Source organism: Acipenser ruthenus, chromosome 3 (genome assembly GCF_902713425.1).
Source record: "Acipenser ruthenus chromosome 3, fAciRut3.2 maternal haplotype, whole genome shotgun sequence".
Lineage (NCBI taxonomy): Eukaryota > Metazoa > Chordata > Actinopteri > Acipenseriformes > Acipenseridae > Acipenser > Acipenser ruthenus.
This window is the reverse complement of record NC_081191.1, coordinates 29,393,703-29,416,142: the sequence shown is the minus strand read 5'-3', so window position 1 is coordinate 29,416,142 and position 22,440 is coordinate 29,393,703. Positions and strand designations below refer to the sequence as shown.

General features: G+C 37.1%; 1 long non-coding RNA gene across 1 annotated transcript in view; it reads right to left on the bottom strand.

The window, feature by feature from the left end:
• Positions 1-15,427: 15,427 nt before the first annotated feature.
• LOC131715381 (uncharacterized) overlaps positions 15,428-22,440 on the bottom strand; it is a 24,802-nt gene continuing 17,789 nt past the window's right edge. Inside the window, exons 2-3 of the long non-coding RNA XR_009315318.1 lie at positions 16,672-16,737; positions 15,428-16,157 (exon numbers count right to left, since the gene is read on the bottom strand). This is a non-coding gene — a long non-coding RNA (uncharacterized LOC131715381). The remainder of the gene's footprint in view (positions 16,158-16,671; positions 16,738-22,440) is intronic.

Sequence of the window (22,440 nt, the reverse complement as noted above, 5' to 3'; positions counted from 1 at the left end):
GGTATCATTGTGTGCACCACACAGAACATGGACCAGAGAAAGCAAAGGAGAGAGTTGTCTGAGGAGATCAGAAAGAAAATAATAGACAAGCATGGTAAAGGTAAAGGCTACAAGACCATCTCCAAGCAGCTTGATGTTATGTGACAACAGTTGCAAATAATATTAAGAAGTTTAAGGTCCATGGAACTGTAGCCAACCTCCCTGGGCGCAGCCGCAAGAGGAAAATCGACCCCATATTGAACAGAAGGATAGTGCGAATGGTAGAAAAAGAACCAAGGATAACTGCCAAAGAGATACAAGCTGAACTCCAAGGTGAAGGTACGTCAGTTTCTGATCGCACCATCCGTCGCTTTTTGAGCGAAAGTGGGCTCCATGGAAGAAGACCCAGGAGGACTCCACTTTTGAAAGAAAAACATAAAAAAGCCAGACTGGAATTTGCTAAAATGCATATTGACAAGCCACAATCCTTCTGGGAGAATGTCCTTTGGACAGATGAGTCAAAACTGGAGCTTTTTGGCAAGTCACATCAGCTCTATGTTCACAGACGAAAAAATGAAGCTTTCAAAGAAAAGAACACCATACCTACAGTGAAACATGGAGGAGGCTCGGTTATGTTTTGGGGCTGCTTTGCTGCGCCTGGCACAGGGTGCCTTGAATCTGTGCAGGGCACAATGAAATCTCAAGACTATCAAGGCATTCTGGAGCGAAACGTACTGCCCAGTGTCAGAAAGCTCTGTCTCAGTCGCAGGTCATGGGTCCTCCAACAGGATAATGACCCAAAACACACAGCTAAAAGCACCCAAGAATGGATAAGAACAAAACATTGGACTATTCTGAAGTGGCCTTCTATGAGTCCTGATCTGAATCCTATCGAACATCTATGGAAAGAGCTGAAACTTGCAGTCTGGAGAAGGCACCCATCAAACCTGAGACAGCTGGAGCAGTTTGCTCAGGAAGAGTGGGCCAAACTACCTGTTAACAGGTGCAGAAGTCTCATTGAGAGCTACAGAAAACATTTGATTGCAGTGATTGCCTCTAAAGGTTGTGCAACAAAATATTAGGTTAGCGGTCCCATCATTTTTGTCCATGCCATTTTCATTTGTTTTATTATTTACATTATTATGTTGAATAAAAAATCAAAAGCAAAGTCTGATTTCTATTAAATATGGAATAAACAATGGTGGATGCCAATTACTTTTGTCAGTTTCAAGTTATTTCAGAGCAAATTGTGCATTCTTTGTTTTTTGTGGAGGGGTACCAACAAATTTGAGCACGTCTGTATATATATATATATATAGTAAGATATCAGGGAGGGGGTTAATATCCTCCCTGCATGAAATCCATGTGAAAATGCACACTGACTGAATTTAATTGTTTAATTATATTTGTTTGATTAGTAATTATTCCCTGAACCTGGATGTCATTGTAAATTAGAGCCAGGTGCAGGGCATTTAAACGAAGCAGCCAGTCTGTTCAGGGCTGCTGTGTGGACAGCCTGCTTGTTAGTGTGCACATGCGTTTGTAAAGAAAAGGTAGACCTGTAAACCGGTGTGGTTTGGTTTTGTTTCAATATTCTATTTAATTGGCAGGTAAATGGCTTAGCTGTCCTGCAAGATAGTTAGGTTCCTGGTTTGTGTTTTAGTTTAGTGCTCAAGAAAAGAGCTAGGTGTTTGTTTTTTGTTTATTTTGGTTTTTGTGTTTATTATTCAAATAGTGCAAAAGCACCTTAAAAAACCTCAATTTCTGTGTCCTGGGTCTATTTTTAAAGGGGCAAAGAACCTGAGTGGGTGCAATTTTGTTACAATATATATATATTTATAACACCAATCCTGAAAAGTGCTGTTCTTAGTAGTGGTATTTTATGTAGCAATTTACAAAATACTGCTAGACAACAATAACAGACAATCTGCAACAGCCAAAAGACCAAAAAGAAAAGACCAAAATAAAGTTATTACTATTGATTTTCTAACCAGGGAACATATTGACTACTGTTGCCATTTCCTTTCTTTTTTAATTATTTTATGTGCTAAAATGCTCAGATATATTTCCCAAAGAGGCTAATGGTTGTATAGAGTGGAATCCTACTGTGTCTACAGTTTCATGTTACAACCTCATTGTTTGGCATATGGGTAAATATACATACTGTACTGTATACAAGTATGATACTGAATTTAAAAAAGGCTTTTAATGTTAGTAAAAAAAAAATTATATATATATATATATATATATATATATATATATACTTTTGCACAGCAGTGTGTGTATATATATATATAAGTATATATATACACTACCGGTCAAAAGTTTTAGAACACCTCAATTTTTCCAGTTTTTATTGAAATGTACACAGTTTAATGTCTCAATGTACTCTGAAATTAAAGCATAGAACAAATAAACAATTGGAGATAAAAAAGAAATCATGGAATCATTTTGTTTAACAAAATTTAATCTAAATTTTTGACTCATCAAAGTAGCCATCTTTTGCAGATATAACAGCCGAACACACTTGTGGCATTCTTTCTACAATGGAAATCAAATATTGTTCGGAAAGTTCTTCCCAACACTGTTGCAGAAGTTCCCACAAATGTGTTGCACTTGTAGGTTGCTTTGCTTTCACCCTTCTATCCAGTTCATCCCAAACCAGCTCGATGGGGTTTAAGTCTGGAGACAGTGCTGGCCATTCCATGATTTGAAGCCTACCGTCATGTTCTTTTCTTCTAAGATAGTTCTGACATAGCCTGGAGGTATGTTTTGGGTCATTATCTTGCTGTAGGATGAACCCCTGACCAACTAGGCGTATACCAGAGAGTATTGCATGGCGCTGCAAAATGCTGTGGTAGCAGTTTTGGTTCAGGGTGCCACTCACTCTGTGCAAGTCGCCGATCCAGCAAAAGAGCCCCAGACCATCACGCTTTCTCCTCCATGTTTGACAGTTGGTGTCACACACCAAGGAACCATCCTTTCGCCTACTCGACGGCGTACAAAAACCCTGCGTGATGAACCGAAGATTTCAAATTTTGATTCATCGGTCCATAAGACCTTCTTCCAGTCTTCAGTAGTCCACTGGCGGTGCTTCATGGCCCAGGCAAGCCTCTTTTTCTTATTTTGCCATCTTAGCAATGGCTTTCTTACTGCCACTCGACCTGTCAAACCTGCAGCTCGAAGTCTTCTCTTCACAGTTGAAACTGAGAATTGCTTACTTCGACCAGTGTTAAGCTGTGCTTGAAGCTGTTGTCCTGTGAGCCGCCTATCACGCAAGCTGTTGACTCTCAGAAACTTGTCTTCTGATTCTGTTGTGGCTTTGGGTCTGCCAGACCTCTTCCTGTCAGAGTTTCCTCCAGTTTCCAATTGCCTTTTGATGGTGTAGGAAACTGTACTCACTGACACCTTGGCTTTCTTTGCAATTTCTCTAAAGGAAAGACCTACACTTTTAAGGGTTATAATGGTCTGTCTGTCTTCCTTTGTTAATTGCCTTTTTCTTGCCATTATGAGAGCAATATACGTCTTCCTGCAGTACAATACTGTCCAAATAATGCTTAAGAGGGTGTAGTAACACAGTCTGTTCCAACACTGCTTTTATACAGACAGAGGGTTTTGTAAGTAATAAACAAAAGTTGGGACACCTGTAGGAATTGTTAGCATCAACTTTCAAGGCTTAATTTACTTCCATTGCTGCAGAACAGCTGTACGTTGTTAACCCATTACTTGTTCCCTGAAAAAGGCCTTTTTGTATAACTCTGAAATGTACATTATTTTTCAGTTTTTGGTAACCTAAACTAAGTATAAGTATATATATATATATATATATATATATATATATATATATATATATATATATATATATATATATATATAAAGAAAAAAGAAAAGGATATTTCAGGTACTTAAAAAGGTAGAATAATTGATTACAAATCAATTATCAGGACGTTTCGAACTACAAGTCCTTCATCGGCTGAATACACAGCATTTCTTTTGCCGCATGCGTTTACATGCCCATTTTCATGCAGACACAGATACAAATGAATTAGGTGCTTCATAATCCTCCAACACAGCTTCTGATTCCTTAGATATTTTTCATAAATACAAACAAAAGCTCTCTAGTTGGACACCAGCCTCCGGATTTTTTCAAGCCTTAGATTTTTTTATTGATAAATGTGAACGAGAAATAAGTCAAATTAATTTTCAACAACACACTAATCGTTTAAACTTGACAACAGATGAATTACAGAATATACAGAAACGTAATGACATCATAATAAAACCTGCTGACAAAGGAGGAGCTGTAGTAGTTTGGAAAAATGATCTATATATAGAAGAAGCATCTAAACAACTTTCTGACACTAACTTCTACACGAAAGTCCCAAATGATCTAACCCAACTGTTACAAACTACAGTCATATCTACTATCCATTCTGCCATCCAGAATAACTTATTACCAAAATCTGCGTCTAATCTTATTGTTGAAAACCCTCGCTGTAGCCGTTTTTATTTACTTCCTAAAATTTATAAGCCTACCAACCCAGGCCATCCTATTGTATCAGCATGTTCCTGCCCCACTGAAATAATTTCCAAGTTCCTTGATGATGTCTTCAAACCCATTGTGGAATCTCTACCTTCATACGTTAAAGACCATTTTTTGCAAATAATAGATCATTTTTCTTTAAATGGTAACAGTGAAAATATAACTTTCTTCTCAATGGATGTCAAAAGCCTCTACACAGTTATCCCCAACAGTGACGGTTTACAAGCACTAAAATACTTCCTTGATAAACGGACAATAAAAGAACCTGCAACCGATATTCTTTTGCAACTAGCCCAACTCGTCCTTTCTTTGAATTGTTTCTCCTTTAATGGAGACTTTTATAAACAAGTTAGAGGTGTCAGTATGGGAACAAAAATGGGGCCCTCTTATGCCTGTCTTTTTATGGGATGGATCGAAAATAAAGTTTTTCAACAGTACAAGGGACATACACCAATGTTATGTCTTAGATACATTGACGACATATTTGGCATCTCAGATAACACTAATGAAGATTAATGGATTTCATACATTTTACGGACCAGTTTCATCCAGCTCTAAAGTATACATGGAACATTTCTAAACAAATTTCTTTCTTAGACATTACCATCACGGTTTCTAATCGTACCATCAGTACTACAATCTTCTACAAAGAAACAGACTCTCATTCATATCTAAGATACAACTCCTCACATCCCAAAGCTTGTCGCAATTCCATTCCACACTCCCAATTACTAAGACTGAGACGCATTTGCAGTGATGATAGTGATTTTTTGAATAAAACAAATGACATGTTTTGTGCATTTTTCAGAAACTGTGGTTTTCCAGACACTATACTTAGAGAAGCTCAGTTAAGAGTATCGACAATAAACAGAAATGATGCCTTGTACAAAACCAAAACACAGAATACCAACAATCGTATTCCCCTTGTTCTTACATATCATCCTATGACCAAAAAAGTACAATACATCATACAAAGAAATTTTAGCATTCTTCAAGATGATCCTTCTACAGCTCCTATTTTCAATAACCCAAATGTAACAAGCTATATATTGGTGAAACAAAACGACGCTTGGCTGATCGCTTCGTGGAACATCTGAGAAGTATACGAATTAACACCTCTACCTTTCCTGACGCCAGACATTTTAACAGAAATGACCACACTATAGAAGACATCACAATTTGTGGGATGGTTCAATGCTATGGAACTAATGCTGTCAGGAAACAAAAGGAATGTGAACTTATTTTCAAACTAGGCACTTTGGAGTCATTTGGCATGAACATTCTATTCTGAGGTCATCATCATCATCATCATCATCATCATCATCATCATCATTATCAACATTCTGGAATTTTGTTTAAAAGACTACTTAAAGCACTGTTTTTTTGTATTCAGCCGATGAAGGACTTGTAGTCCAAAACGTCCTGATAATTGATTACAAATCAATTATTCTACCTTTTTAAGTACCTGAAATATCCTTTTCTTTTTTCTTATTGATCATTTTGGTACACAGCAGTTTTCCTTTTTCTCAAACTTTATATATATATATATATATATATATATATATATATATATATATATATATATATATATATATATATTCCTACAGATGTCAGGACTGCCCAGTCCCTGACCACATTCCGGCACCTCCTTAAGACTCACCTCTTCAAACAGCACCTGTAGAACTCCTCTGTTTGAATCCTGGGACACTATCACCCTTCATGTAAATGTGCTTTATTTTGCTCTTATCTGCCCCCTATTTTACTGCATTTAATCCTGTACTTCAGAATACTGTAATCTGCCAAGTGTTTAAGTAGTACTTTGTATTTAATCATATCCTGATGTAACTATCACTATTTAATCATATCCTGATGTAACTATCACTATTATCTGCTGTATTATTGAATTGTGGTTTGTCACACTTGTACTTTGCTTGAACAAAAGTTATTGTATTTCTTGCTCTTATTGTATTACTTGTATTGTAACACTTGAAATGTATTTGCTTATGATTGTAAGTCACCCTGGATAAGGGTGTCTGCTAAGAAATAAATAATAATAATAATAATAAGAATAAGAATAATAATAAGAATAATAATATATATATATATATATATATACTGTTAATCACACATTAAAAACTACAAATCCCATACCTCGCCAATTTCAGTGCTTTATCCGTGGGATGGCTCCTCGTTTCCAGACAGTGTGAAAACTTGTCAAACCAAGATGAGGAAAATAAAAAAAATATTTTCATGTGATTGGAGAGGTTTCAAAAGAAAACCGCGTTGAACAAAATTCAGATTTGTTGTCGTCTTTACAAGAAATAAGCAATGAAGGTATGTCAGAAGTCAGCGAACAGGGAACTTCGAGAAGGGCTATAGTTACAGCGTGTTCACAGTTGTAAGTAGCAAAAGAACATTCAAGTTTAACCTAGAGCCCAGCGTGGGTCCGATTTTTACGACCCACTTCCGACCCGGACCGGCTATTACAGGACCCAACCTGAACCCGCTACCCACTGCAACACTGTCTTCTTACCCGCGACCCGACCCACTTTAATAAGACCTGCAACCCGAACCAAACCTGCAGTGTTTGTCCTTTACCTACTGCCTGCGTCAACTGACTCTCTCACGATTGAGTTTACACAATAGGCTATACAGCATGGTAGCTTTCTCTAGTGGTCTGCATATATTTTAACATTGTAACATATCTAATGCTACTTTACTATAAAACATCTGTCTCTTCCTTTCGTGCCACTAGCTGAAAGGGAGCTACACCTGTGCTTTCGCAGAGATGATGTACCAGTTTTGTGGCTGTCATTTACAAAAACATGACATATACAGTGGTTTGCAGAAGTATTCACCCCCATTCAAAGTTTTCACATTTTGTTGAATTACAAATAATGTATGCACAGTTTTTCAAACAAACTTTTTTTTATTCAAAGCTGTAGTGGTTAAACTGAACACTGTTATATGAGGAGGAGGTTAAATGTCAGCAAAACTTGCAAAGAAAATGTACAAAATGAAATTTACTGGTTGCATAAGTATTCAGCCCCTTAAGTCAGTACTTGGTAGAAGCACATTTTGCAGCAATTACTGCTATGAGTCTTTTTGGATAGGTCTCTACTAGCTTTGCACAGTAGGATGGAGAAATTTATGCCTATTCTTCGCAGGAAAATTTCTCCAGTTCTGATATGTTTGTTGTGGATCGTCGATGGACTGCAATCTTCAAGTCTCGCCATAAATTTTCGATTGGATTCAAGTTAGGACTTTGACTGGGCTACTCAAGAACATTAATTCTCTTCTTGTTCAATGACTCCAGTGTGGCTTTGGCTGTGCTTTGGGTCATTGTCCTGCTGAAATGTGAATTTCCTCCCCAGTTTCAGAGTCTTGGCTGACTCAAACAGGTTTTCCTCAAGGATTCGCCAGTACTTTGCACCATCCATTCTCCCCTCTATCCTGACAAGCTTCCTAGTCCCTGCTGAAGAGAAGCATCCCCATAACATGATGCTGCCACCTCCATGCTTGACAGTGGGATGGTGTTGACTGGGTGATTTGCAGTGTTGGGCTTGCGCCAGGCGTAACCCTTGGAATTTAGACCAAAAAGTTCAATTTTTGTCTTGTCTGACCACAAAACCTTTTTCCACATGTCTGCAGTGTCATCTACATGCTTTTTCGCAAAATCCATACTTGCTTTAAGATGAGGCTTTTTGAGTAATGGCTTCTTTCTTGCCACCCATCCATATAGGCCAGCTTTGTGTAGGGACCAGCTTATTGTTGATGTGTGAACACTGACTCCCATCTCAGACACAGCACTTTACAGAACTTTCTCTCAAGGTCATTGTTGGCTTCAGAATGACACCCTGAACCAATTTCCTGCTTGCCCGGCTGCTCAGTTTGGAAGGGCGACCTGATCTGGGTAGTGTTGGGTGATATGATGCATCTTCCACTTCTTAATGATGGACTTCACTGTGCTGAGAGGGCAACAGTGTGGCGTAGTGGTTAGGGCTCTGGACTCTTGACTGGAGGGTCGTGGGTTCAATCCCAGGTGGGGGACACTGCTGCTGTACCCTTGAGCAAGGTACTTTACCTAGATTGCTCCAGTAAAAACCCAACTGTATAAATGGGTAATTGTATGTAAAAATAATGTGATATCTTGTAACAATTGTAAGTCGCCCTGGATAAGGGCGTCGGCTAAGAAATAAATAAAATAAAAAATAATCAGTGCCTTTGAAATGTTCTCGTACCCTTCTCCTGCTCTGTGACTCTCTACCACTTTATCCCTGACTTGTTTCGAAAGCTCCTTGGTCTTCATGGTTGCTTTGTTGGATCACTATGTGAGTTGCAGCTTGAAAGTATTTATATACCTGAGGGAAATTATCTACAAGTTAAACCACTTTGAGTACACACAGGCTGAAACCATTTCACTAATTTTGCGACCTTTCAAACAAATCACTTGCACCTGAGCTGATTTAGGGCTGCAGTAGCAAAGGGGTTGAATACTTATGCAACTGAGATTAATCTGTTTTTCTCTGTAAATCTTACTTATTTATATTCTATACAGGTATGCATTTTTTAACTTTATCAATATGGAGTAGTTTGTGTAGATTCTAAAGTCTAATTTGAAAGCGTCGTGGATTATGCTCAGGTGCCAACAAAATGTGAAAACTTTGCAGGGTGGTGAATACTTCTGCCAACCACTGTGTGTGTGTATATATATATATATATAGTAATAAATATACTGGAGAGGAGGGCTGTAGTGGAAAATATATATATTAGGGCTGGGACGATAGTGTTTTTTATTACTTATTTAAACGTTTCTTTTGCGTTATGAAAAAAATGATGCATCGATGCATCAGGTCTTTATGAAAACAATGCATCGTTTTTTTCATAACGCAAAAGAAACGTAAATAATAAGTACATATACTTTCATCAAATATAATCATGAAAAGTAAACGTTTCTCCAGTTGAACTTAAAACTAAGGCTGTGTCCAAAGGTTCGAAGGTTCGTTTGCTAGCCAGGGATTCGAAGATTTAAACCTTCGAAGGTTCGTCAGACGGGTTCACGCACTGTATTGTTTTTTTTGTTTGTTTTTTCTGTTAACAGAAACTGTTTGACAATGTGTGAATATTATAAATCACACATTAAATTTCATTCAGATGCAAAATTCAATCTTTTGATTTGTATAATGCATATTGCGTAAACAAAAGTTGTTATTAAAATCCGCTACCAAATCGTTACATAGGAACTCTACGTGGCCCCACTGCAGTGTATGGAGCAGGATATAAAGTATACAAAGCAGTGGGCTTGTATCTCTAGGTTGTACTGCTTCAGTAAAATATGTACTGAATACCTAGTGTACCAGACTGTGTAAGAGAAGTGCTATGGTAGAATATGTTTGAAACAAAAACACTAATAATTTTAATTTTGAAAACTGAGCACCGTCAGACCCTCTCTACTCCACCTTGTGTTATCCAGAAGCAAACCTTTAATTTCTTCATTGGCCATCTTGACAGCAAATTGTTGTAGCATGCGTAAGGCGTAAGCTGTATTGAAAGAAATGTCTCGAAACCATTCTGCTGTTTGGGATTTTTTTGTTAAATGCCCAGACGACCAAAAAAAAAGTTGAATGCAAACTGTGCAAGTGACTCGTATCATCATGGAGGCATAACCCACTCTGGGGTCACTTGACAAGCGTAAGTTCATATTATTATTAGTATTATTAATTTAACTATTTACAAGTCCAATGTAACAAAGTCTGTACTCTCTCCAGAGCTTATTTTCTGTTTTTATTCAGAAATATTATGGCATCCACATTCTCCGGTTTCAAAGAAGAACGCAGTTTGTTCACAATCATCCCTGCTTTGCTGAACACACACTCGCTCGGGACCGATGTTGCAGGGATACTTAACATGCTCTTTGCCAAGGCTGCTAGGTTGGGAAAGCGGGTCTGGTTATTTTTCCACCAAATCAGGGGATCTTCGCTGATGTTTAATGGAGTTTCAGAAGCATAAATCGTCATCTCTTGTTGGATTAAGGTTTCCTTGGAAGTAGTGTGTGTTTGTTGCCGTTCACGAATTAACAATTCCATTGCGTGTTTGGTCTTCATTGTCTTTTAAACAGGTAAGTCCTCTGTGCGACACTCACTTGTACAGGCAAGATTTCTGTCATTTTCGAGGTTGTCCTCCACCAGCCTTACTAGTTTGGAAGACAGTGCTTGAGACACTCAGGCTTTGGCCTGTTCGGATAGGAAATCCATGTGGCGAAATCGGGGGTCAAGAAATTATGCAAAAAGCAGTGGCACCTCATTACTTGGGTCATTCAGCTGATGTAAACAAAATCGCTGAAATTAAATTATGCACTAGTTTATCTCTCAAACTCTGTGTAACTGGAATTAGCAAATCAGTTGAATTTGAAGAAGACGGTGTCTCCCCTTCACCAGGAACTTCAGTCAGTCTGTGTTTTATCATTGCAAGTGGGTACAAAGAACTAGCCATAATGATTTTCTCTGCACTCAAAAGTACTGTAGCCAGTTTGAATGGCTGTAGTAGAGGTAGTATCTTAGCCATTAGCTTTCACTGCTCAGTCGTGAGATCTAAAGCTGCATCAGACTCTTTGGTCAAATCTGGGTTTGACAAAACAGCAATAACTGGCCATTTTAATTCAAGAAGGCGTTCAAACATATAATAAACCGTGTTCCACCTTGTTTGTATGTCCTGTATTAACATGAGTGGTGCTTTATCTGTGTAGCATTTCTGTTTGTTTCCTATTTAAATCGCTTGTTGCCAACTCATTCTTTTTAAAATGTGCAACCAGTCTCCTTGCTACTGCCACTAACGTATGGACTTGTCGTACATCCTCCAAGCTTTTCTGAATGCAGAGATTTATATTGTGCCCTGCACAGCTCACACTTGCCACGCTACCAAAAAGTAACACAACATGCTCGCTTGCAGAAAACAAAGACATTGCTCTGCACACGTTGACCGCGTTGTCAAGCTATTACTTTTGTAGCCACTTCAAACTCTGTGTTTATCTGATAGATCGCTTCTGCTAAATTCACAACTGTGTGTCTCTCGTGTAATTTTCATGTCGCTAATACTTTTGACTCGAGTTCCCAGTTTTGCTTAATGTAATGGTAGGTGACTGTTAAAAACGTTTCTTGTGTCATGCTTGTCCATACATCGGTAGACACTCCTGACTTAAATCCTGTCAAAGCTTTTTCTTTGCACGTTCGTGATCCAGAGTATTGAATTTGGAGATTGTCTTTCGACAGGGCATTTCATAACCCGGAGCAAGATGCGCAATCAGATTTTTAAACGCAGCTCCCTCTACTATACTAACAGGTCTGATATCTTGTGTGACAACGTCCACTGTCAGGCTTGTTATTTCTTTTGCTCTGATGCTTTTTGGATCAACTTTCTTTCCAAAATAAGCTGTCACTGAAGGTTTTGCTTCCTTTTGTTTTTTACTTGTGTTCCCGTTGTCGTATTTTGTCGGTTGCTGTCTTACTAAATGATCCCGCAGGTTGGTGGTATTGTCACAGAAGCTCATTAAAACTCCACAAACAGCGCATTTTACCTTTCCATTTTGTTCTTTTGTAAAACAACTTCCAAACGTCTGACGGCATTATTTAAAATGAAATCGTCAATTTAACTAGCAAAACCTGATCCTGAAATGTGATCTACCTCTAGTCTCTTCTCTAGGTTTTTTTTTTTTTTGTCACGCTTACTCTGAAAATGTACGTGTTGCATAGTGGGCGGGGAGGTTTTTTATTATTATTATTTAAAGGAACCAAAGGAAAGGCAAGGAATAAGAGTGTAGAATTTTGCCGGTCCTAATAAAAAATGGTCCTATTAATGAACCGATAGATGCGTTTTTTTTTTCCAACCAACGATGGTTATTCCAACGATTCGATGCATTGTCCCAGCCCTTAATACTGTATATATAGATTAGTGAATGAGGACTTGTTAGGGGTTGTACATATATTAACAAACAAATACTAGGGCGTAATGGCATAGTTAAACAGGGAAGCAGATTATAGATAATAAATACGATCTACATGAGACTTCTACTTTCAAAACTTCTTTACTCTAACCTACAGAGGATCATGTGTCACAGGGAGCACAGACACTGGTCAGATACTTTGGAATAGCTGTACTAAGTCAAAGTAATTCTTACAAGCAGAATGTAGAGGTTAAGAGATGAACAGCCACAAGGATATTAATCAGGTAAGAGATAACACTACAGGTTACTGCAAAGTACAATTACATGTACATTATATGGGTTGTATTTGCTTTATCTTTAGCCATCAATAGAGGCATTAGCCTAATTTACAAAGATAACAAGATGACAATATTTCCGGGATATTAATTCCAAAAAAGTTACCTGGTACACTATTAATTAAATTACACTTTTCAATGTAGTCATGGGAACCATTCTTCATAGTATTGCTCCTAATTGGATTTTTATTTCTTTTGGCTATAATCTGTGATCTCATGTATTCTCTTTTTTTTAGCCTACATTTTAAACGAACAGGCCCTTTTTGACCACTTTCTTAATTCCAGTTTTTAAATAAGGTTTTACTTTGCTACTGTTCTATCCCTGTAAATAAGGTACATTAAAAAATAATATTAATAATAATCTGTTATCACCAACAGTTCTGACAATAATATATTGCTATCCACCTTTTGCCATTTTTGAGAAATCTTTTGTTTTCTCCATACAATGTTTTATCAATCTTTTTGAATGACTGAATGTAAACGGTTGAATGTGCACTTTCCTGTTGGGACCATCTTGAAACTGAGATAATCTATACCTCGAGAGGTTTTTTTAATTCCGGTGAGTGAAAGTTCAATAAATAAATAAGTAAGGTCAAAAGGCACCATGACATTTGGCTGACATACTGCCTTTTCTCATTAAACATAATGTGGTGAAGTTAGAGCCTGTCTGGTTTTAAATGATTGCTACCAAACTCAGTTGCACACATTTAAAATAAATAAGTAAATATGGACACACAACTTGAATACTTTTTTTTTAAATATATATATATATATATACTTTGTTTTTGGGAGGGGGGAAATGCTAAACATATAACCTAGCACTAAATGTAACCTCAGTTATAAAAAAATGAAACTTGTAGATGCAGGAACCTTGTTGCACAAGTAATTGTTCAGATGTGGACATAGCAGTTGCTCGCAACTGTGTTGCGCGATTTCGGGAGCAACCGGCTTTAAGGTTCAACAACGCGCACAAAGAATTCCAGTTACTACAGTGCCATGCACATCTGGTCCCAAGAGCAACATTCTTTTTTAGAGAGGATGCAAGAATCTCAAAACCAGTGGATGGAGCATCTGGGAGGAGCGGCTTCTGTCAAGATTCTCAGAAGACAACACTCGTTCCACAGAGCGCAATTACTTGAAGGTCTGAAAAATATGTCAACACAATTCTGGTTCACCTCACAGATATGACACATACCACACTTCACAGTTGCATTATCACCAGTATTCTGGCGAAATGGGAAGATTTAATCCTTCAATCAACTGCCCTACAACCAGTACACCTGTCAGTGGGGCAAGCATATATGGTGGCCCTGAAAGAACAACCAGAGAATTGATTAATGATTACACACACACACAGAGAGAAAAAAAGGTACAATATCTGACTTAGTAAGTCAGAATTCTAACTTTGTATGTCAGAATTTTAACGTAAAATGGAGACAGCTATTTCAGAAATCTGTGACTTATTAAGTTAGATGTTGTACAACAACTTGGTGGATTTGAAGCTAATTTGTAGGTAGAGATGTTCAGCAGTCCAAATTTGTAGATTTATGTAGTTTTGTATTTCTTATACTTTCAAGAAATGGCTGTGAAACTAGCATTTATGGTTACAGTAAAATACTATTATGCTGAAGGTTAAAATTTAATGGTACAAATTTCAATTTTCAAAAACAGTAATTATAAGTAATCTTATAATTTAACAAATGCTTCAAATCACATCAGTTCATTTACTGATATTTAATATAACATTTTTTGTGTTTATAGTCAATATATTTGTGTCAGTTACTTGTATTCCAGTGCCTGTACCTTTTTTTTTTCTCATACAGCAGCGATGTGAAGTAACTAAGTGACCACTGAAGTTTAAAAAATTGTTCTGTGTTTATAAAACATTTGAAGCTAATTATTGTAGGTTTACAGTGGCTCTTGCTAGTTACTGCAGTTTGTTGAATTACGGTTGTTTTTTTTATACCAGTGGTTCTCAACCCTGGTCCTGGCGGGCCCCTGTGTCTGCTGGTTTTTGTTCTAGCTCCGATTTACTTAATTCGACCATTAATTGAACTAATTAGCTTATTTAGACATTTTCAATTGTTTTTAACTCTAAAACGTGTGGAGATTGTTCAGATAAAAACAAGCAGACACAGTGGTCCTCCAGGAACCACTCACTTACACTGCTTAAACCTGTGCACTTCATGGGTCATGTCATTTGTAATGTTACCCTGAATAACTTTATATATATATGGCTACAAAACCTACAGTATATGTACTCTATATATGGCTACAAAACCTTTTTACAAGTATACTGTAGTAATGGTTCAGGTATAAAATCATATTATACAGAAGGAATGTTTTGTATTTTCTTTATTGTTCAAGAACAACATTTTCTGGGGTTTTTTTGTATTTTCTGTTTGAGAACTGTTTTCAAATTAGAACAGACTTGAGCACTTCTGTTGAAATTTTTTTTCAATACAATACCAACAGAAATAACACAGTCCTTTTTCTTTATGTGTTTTCAGTGGTTATCGCATAGAACTGCAACATGCAACATAATAATAACTGTACAGTACTTTTAAACATAAGGCAATATATTATTATTTGTAATAAACTTACAAATGCAACTGTACATTTGTTCTCCACTAACTAACTGAAATTTTACCTCTTAAAGATTACAAAAAAAAAACATTCCCCAAATTACAGGATGCATTGATTGAACTCACAACCCAATATCGCCTTTCTTCCAGTGAAAATAAAAACTACTGGAACTAAGTTACAGTACCTTTGTACCTTTTTTTAAATTTTTTTTATTTTATTTTATTTAACAAAGTTAAGTAAATGTTTGTGTATGCCTACATTACAGAGACAAGTGTTTCTAAGTGTTTTCTTAAGTCTTTGGACCTCAACTGTAGATGGGGATAATAAATATCTCAACCTAGTTGTAATGATGTCTGCGGAGGGGGAAGTTAGCCGCCATATAGTTCATTAGTATCTGCCTTGCAGTGGCATCACTGGTATTGACCGTGTAAACTGGTGGTGCAATGGGCTGTGGCAGGTGTTCTTCCAAGGCTCTTGCGTCTTCCATCCAAACACGATTAATTTGCTCTTTCTCCTGTTCACAGTGCACAACAGGTTGCAATCATGTAAGGTGAGAATTTGAAGTGAAAGTCACTTTGCTTAAGGAGAACTCTCCATCTTGCTTTTAGCCTACCAAAAGCGATTTCCACTGCCATTCTCACTGAACTGAGATAGACATTATCTGGAGTCATATGTGGAGAATGAGTGAATTCCTTTATGAGCCACTCGAGGAGGGGTATGCAGGATCTCCCACAATGAAAAAGTCGATTTATTTTCCATCAATCTGTTGCGGTTTCTAAAAGATAAAATAAATATAGGGTAACTCAAAGTCTTGATAACATGTTACATTTCACAAAAATATGATTTTGAAGGGGGAGAAACATTTAATACTTCACAAACATTCATGCTGCCTTTGGTGTGAATACACACACAGTATATATTTCACTTTACCTTAGGAAGTAAATGAGCTTTTTGAAAAAGCTCAGACTGCCTTAGGACATTTGCATCATAAATTAATAAATACATGAAATACATTAAAAAAAATATTACAGTAACAATTGTACAATTACAGACAAATTATTATTATTATTATTATTTATTTTTCAGCAGACCCCTTATCTAGGGCATCTTACACTTGTTACAAGATATCACATTATTTTTACATACAATTACCCATTTATACAGTTGGGTTTTTACTGGAGCAATCTAGGTAACCTTGCTCAAGGGTACAGCAGCAGCGTCCCCCACCTGGGTTTGAGCCCAATCTTTCAAGAAGCAATCACAACAGTAAATGTGCAGCCCGAACTTACCAGTATTTGTCATCAACAACTCCTTGGAGGACGTACGAAGGCCAGCCTTTTCTGTTGATAAAGTGTCTGTAGCAATCAGAAGGAGCCAAGATTGGTATGTGAGTTCTATCAACACATTCTGTAATTTGGGGAATTTGATGCACTCTCTCAAACCGTGCTGCTATTTCGCAACATTTTTCCACAGTTGGCACCTTGATCAGCTGCTTTATAACAGAATTTACCATCCCCTTGCAGAACATGTACACAAATTTATGCACCGTAGATTTGTGAATCCCAAACGATTAGCAGCTACACAATACTCGCCACAACTGCCAAGTTTATACAGCACAATTGCAACTCGTGTCATGAGAGGGACTGGGTCACGCACAGTTACATTTTGTGGAGTTAAAAAGTCTTGCATCATGTTGCACAACTTGTTAAATGAGGCACAAGTCATCCAAAAATTGTCTTTCCATTCGGCATCAGAAAACTCCTTCATAACCACGCGATCCCACCAATCATTGCTCCTGACTTTCATCCATATTATTATTATAATTATTATTTATTTCTTAGCAGACGCCCTTATCCATAGACCTCTTGTTGACACAGGCAGCATAACAGGTACGGCTACATTCGTGACACATAAGGTAGCCAGCTCAATTTCTAATTGCTCCCTTCGACTGTGGAGTATGTTGATTAAAATCATAATAATTTGCATATTTCTGATTTGCATCAGTACAATAAGTAATGATGTGTACAACAATCTCAATATCTTCAACGCTGTAAGCACATCTTATTTACACTTGTGCTACTTCAAGTGATGTCAGATAATTTCTATTGCGCATGCTCAAAGATGTAAAATATACACCTGTTTGCATGTAAACCGTGAATAGAGGAATATTACATTTAACTTGCATGTAAACAGCTTATTCAGAATACTCATTTGAAATTCTCATATTCGGAATAATCAAGTGTTCTGAATACGTCTTGCATGTAAACATAGTGACTATTTCTCTTGTCCAGCGTTTCTTTAATCTGTTCTGTATATCAGTCTGACAAAGGGCGGGATCACTATGAGTACTGTATGCAACCCTCTGATTGGTGGTAGTATTATTGGCGATCCAATCAAAATAGTCAATAAAGCCCAAATAAAGTATCAGCCCGTTATACGGTATAGCCTAGGTTATGATGTGCGCTGTAATTAAAAATAAATAAAGAAATAAACAAATAAATAAATAAAATTAAAAAAAACCTGAACCTTCTAACACCCGTATGGAAGTGCTTAGAAATGAAGCTTTTATAGGCTATACCTGAAATATAATTAGCATTTCTGATTCGATTTACACCTTTCATAGTCTACAATACACCTTTGGGCCTATAAACGAATGCACTTTTTGTGCATGAATTAAATAGTGAGGACTAATAAAAGTTTTGTTTATCCTCTAACGCTGCTTCATTAATTTTGGTAGTGTTTTAGAAAAATTTGATTATACATGTGAATTTGGTTTAAGAAAATAGGAAAATATCCTTTATGCAATTCAGCCGTAGTACTTTCATGCATAAATACATTTCTGTACATCATTTTCTTAAGTTCAAAACATTTCAATTAAAAAATAATAATTATTAAGATGTTAGGTTTCTTAAAAACAAACAAAATAAGAGTTTAATCTTGTAATGAAAATTAACACTCTCAAAACAATTAGCTGGAACCAATGACTCAGATTTTGAGCCCCCCTTCAGTTTCTGTTTTGGTAGAGCACTACAATAAAGATTTAAATCCTGAGCTCCCTACTAAATATGGGGATCAGCTAGTCCCCAACTTTGTTCCGGTTGTTCCTCAGATAGTACTGTATTAGCTAGTCTGCAGCTTGGGTAGGTGTACTAAGATGGGCCAGTCTCTGTGCAAACAGAGACTGCGACACTTAAAGTGAAAATGTTGTCGTATGTACTAAGAGAAAATATGTTAATGAAAACTGCCGCAATATACTAATTTAAATATTTGTTGTGTCTTCTTAGTGAGATCTCTAGCATTGTTCAAATAAATAGCGGGAGTTGAGTTGTGGTTTGCTGCAGCAGAGGGTGCCCGAAGGATAACATCTATACATGCAAGGGTGCAATAATCAAAATAACATTGCTTATGTTAAATGTAAACGTCATCTGTACAATGCATTCTGCTCTGTCTAAATTTTACCTATTTTAACCCTTTGCAGTCCATTTATTAAGTGCGTGTCAGGCGCGTCAGGTCCAATTTATTTTCAGACACGCAGTTAATTTTAGGCACGCTGTTTAAAAGTATTTTTTTTCCACAGTCAAACGGGTTTAAAAGGCCCTGCATATCAACAAAGCTCTCACTAGGCATCTCCAGCCCCGCCCCACCCTTTCGTTCGCTATAGCTTTCACATATGCTAAGAAATAAATAGTAATAATAATAATAGTCGTACATACCGATAAATCATCTCCCGATCACTCGTTTTATCACCAAATGCCTCAATAATGTGTTCCAAGTCATTATTTTATTACTATAACATCTCAAAAAAGCTCTGCAAATGTCCGTGATATTCTCTGAGCGCTGATGCAGTTACAGTCAGCTTGTTTCCTTATGGCCGCCGTTATCTGATGCCAGGGGCAAGTATGACTATTCATGAGATACGCCCTTTTTTTGTTTGTTTTTTTCGACTTGTCTCTGCTCCTGTCGCTCCCACTCGGCCATTGAATGGTTTTCTCGGCTTTTTCTCGAGAAAAAACGACTAGAAACCCGTTTTTTGTGTCTTTTTGATGATGTCGGACAGGGTCCGACATTGGACCGGATAGGAATAATTGCAATGTCGGACCAGGTTCGACATAGGACCGCAAAGGGTTAACACTGTTATATATATAAAAAATGAAAGGCAGTTTAATCCCATCTGAATCTGTAGTGGGGCCCTCATATAAAAAATGTGTTTCTATCAAAAAGTTTTTCATAATCATACAGCAGTAGCCCTTCGCTAAACCAGATATGTTTGTCTGATATTAGGAGGTGTCGGGTTAAAATAAATAACTAAAAAATTGCACACATACATTTATAAAGCCGAGAGAAGCTGAAAAAAAAGGGTGCGGATCTGAGCAATACACATAGCCCCAGCACCACGTAGATAACACAGACATAAACAAACAAGATAGCTGCTTCCGCATCCAGCGCTCAAAGAATACCAGAGCTTTTTTTAGATGTTATAGTAATAAAATAATGACTTGGATCGCATTATTGAGGAGTTTGGTGATAAAATGAGTGATCAGGAGATGATTTATCAGTATGCACGACTATGAAGTGGTATGTGAAAAATATAGCAAACAATTGGTGGGGTGGGGCTGGAGATGCAGTACTGAGTGTCCTGTTGATATGCAGAGCATTTTAAACCTGTTTTACTGTGAAAAAATACTTTTAAACAGCGCGTCTAAAATAAACTGCGCATGTGAAAATAAATTGGACCTGACGTGCCTGAGACGCGCTGAATAAATGGACCGCAAAGGGTTAAAACCTCATACTCACCTGCAAAGCGACCTCTTGTGTACTTCCGTGTATTTATTCATTCAGCAGGAAGATTTAAGCGGGAACGTTCACTTATTGTACTGTCGGCAAAGCCTAAAATAGTAATGAGCGCTCCAAGATACGAGGAGTACAAAGAAAAGTGTTTCGATCCAAGCTCTGTTTGGTTCTACTTCTTTAGGGAAGTAAACTGACAATCTGCTAAATGTAACAATTGTAAAAAAGTCCTGAAAACATCTGGTGGCACGACAAAGTCGCTTCATACCCATCTTCAGTCTGTTCACAAAACAGTTACGAAGAAAGTGGCTACTGGTCCTGGTACGTCTATAGAAGAGACAGTAAAAACTGAGTCGAGCACTAGAGAGTCGGCATTGAAAAAGAGAAAAATAAATGATAACTATAATGTGAATGACAAATCACTTGCAGCTACACTATTGCGGATGACTGCCAGAGATGGATTGCCATTCAGAGTGTTTTGTAGATCATTAGATTTGCGAGAAGCTATGAAAGCCAGAGGGTTTTCAGAGATGCCAAAATCACCTATAACTATTCAGAAGTTAGTGGTTGATTATAGTAATCAGATATGCAGCTTAGCACTGGGAGAGATCGCTCAGAGGAAAGACGAGGGCAAAAGATTTAGTTTGACTTTCGATGAGTATATGTTAGCATGTGGAAGAAGGTACATGAATATCAATGTGTATGATGTTGACGAATTTAAAAGTGGAGGAAAATTTTGGAATTTAGGCCTTGTTCGTGTCCATGGTAGTATGCCAGCTGAAACCGGCGTTGAAGACTGGGAAGAAGTACTCATCAACACAAGTAGTGCGGGGCAAAACTGCGCTGCTGCGCTCGTATTTATTAAACAATAAATAAATAAACTTTTCAAACACAAAATAAAAGGGCACAAGGGCCAAAATAAACACAAACACAGTAAATCAAACAAGTACCTTTTTAAAATAAAAAAAATAAATAAAAAAACCCCACCAGTAGCATTAATTTGTCCAGTCTCCAACTCTCCACACAGACAAATTATTTCTCCTGGCTTTTATAGCATGTGACTGGAGTCCAATTAATCAATAATTAACAATTACCTAATTAAGGCTCCACACATTCTCACACGTATTTCTGGCAGGGAGGAATTTAACCCCCTCCCTGCCGATCCAAAACAAACAATAGCAAAATTATAATAATAATAGAAACAAATACACACACACCTTATCCAGGGCGACTTACAATTGTTACAAGATATCACATTATTTTTTACATACAGTTACCCATTTATACAGTTGGGTTTTTACTGGAGCAATCTAGGTAAAGTACCTTGCTCAAGGGTACAGCAGCAGTGTCCCCCACCTGGGATTGAACCCACGACCCTCCGGTCAAGAGTCCAGAGCCCTAACCACTACTCCACACTGCTGCTAATAACAACAAAATAATATATACATTAATAAAGGGGTGGGCACCCCGTCACAGACACCCTTATGATGCAGCTATGTTTTACTAAGAAATTATTGTTAGAGATGTCACAAGTGAGGCTCCTGATGCCCATTTTTCTAGAATTATGATGTCATCATGTCATCATACTATATTTTGTAAATGCATGTTCGAAATTACGGTCTCTGATGTCATCAAACTCTGCTGTTGGAATTTTGTTTTGTAAATAAACTTCTAGTAGTGAAAGTCTTTCTTTAAAAAATTGCATTGGTTTGGATTTTTACCAGACTTCATTGAAATTACTCCTGCAACTGTGAATCAAAGTCGCAGATGGAATCTTAATGAAGGCATTTATCAAATAATATGTACATTAACCAGGGGAGAGAGAGAAAAAAAGCTATCTGCTGTAAACCCAGGGGCTACTGTAGGTAAAATTTTAACATTTTTGTAATATTATTCTAAGCTCATTCAAAGTCATTATAAACACTTTTTTTAATAGTATGCATGTTTAATTAAAATTACACCCATTGGCATAGCCCTTAGCAGTTTGTTTTAGACCCAAGTCATGGTAAAAAAAAAAAAAAAAAAAAAAAAAAACAGGGTCAGCTTGATTTTTTTTTCAGGAATAATAGTGCTAATACAGTTCTTTATTCTCTTTATTGTAAGCATTGGCCTGAACTGTGGCAGCAAAAGCGTCATTTGTATAATGTTTTTATTGATTTTTCTGGAAATACAAAAGATGGGTTTATGAAAACATCATTAAATTATTTTACAAAAAGCAGAAAACAAGATATCAGTGAGGGTAAAAGAGGATGGGGCAGCTTGCTTCCAGT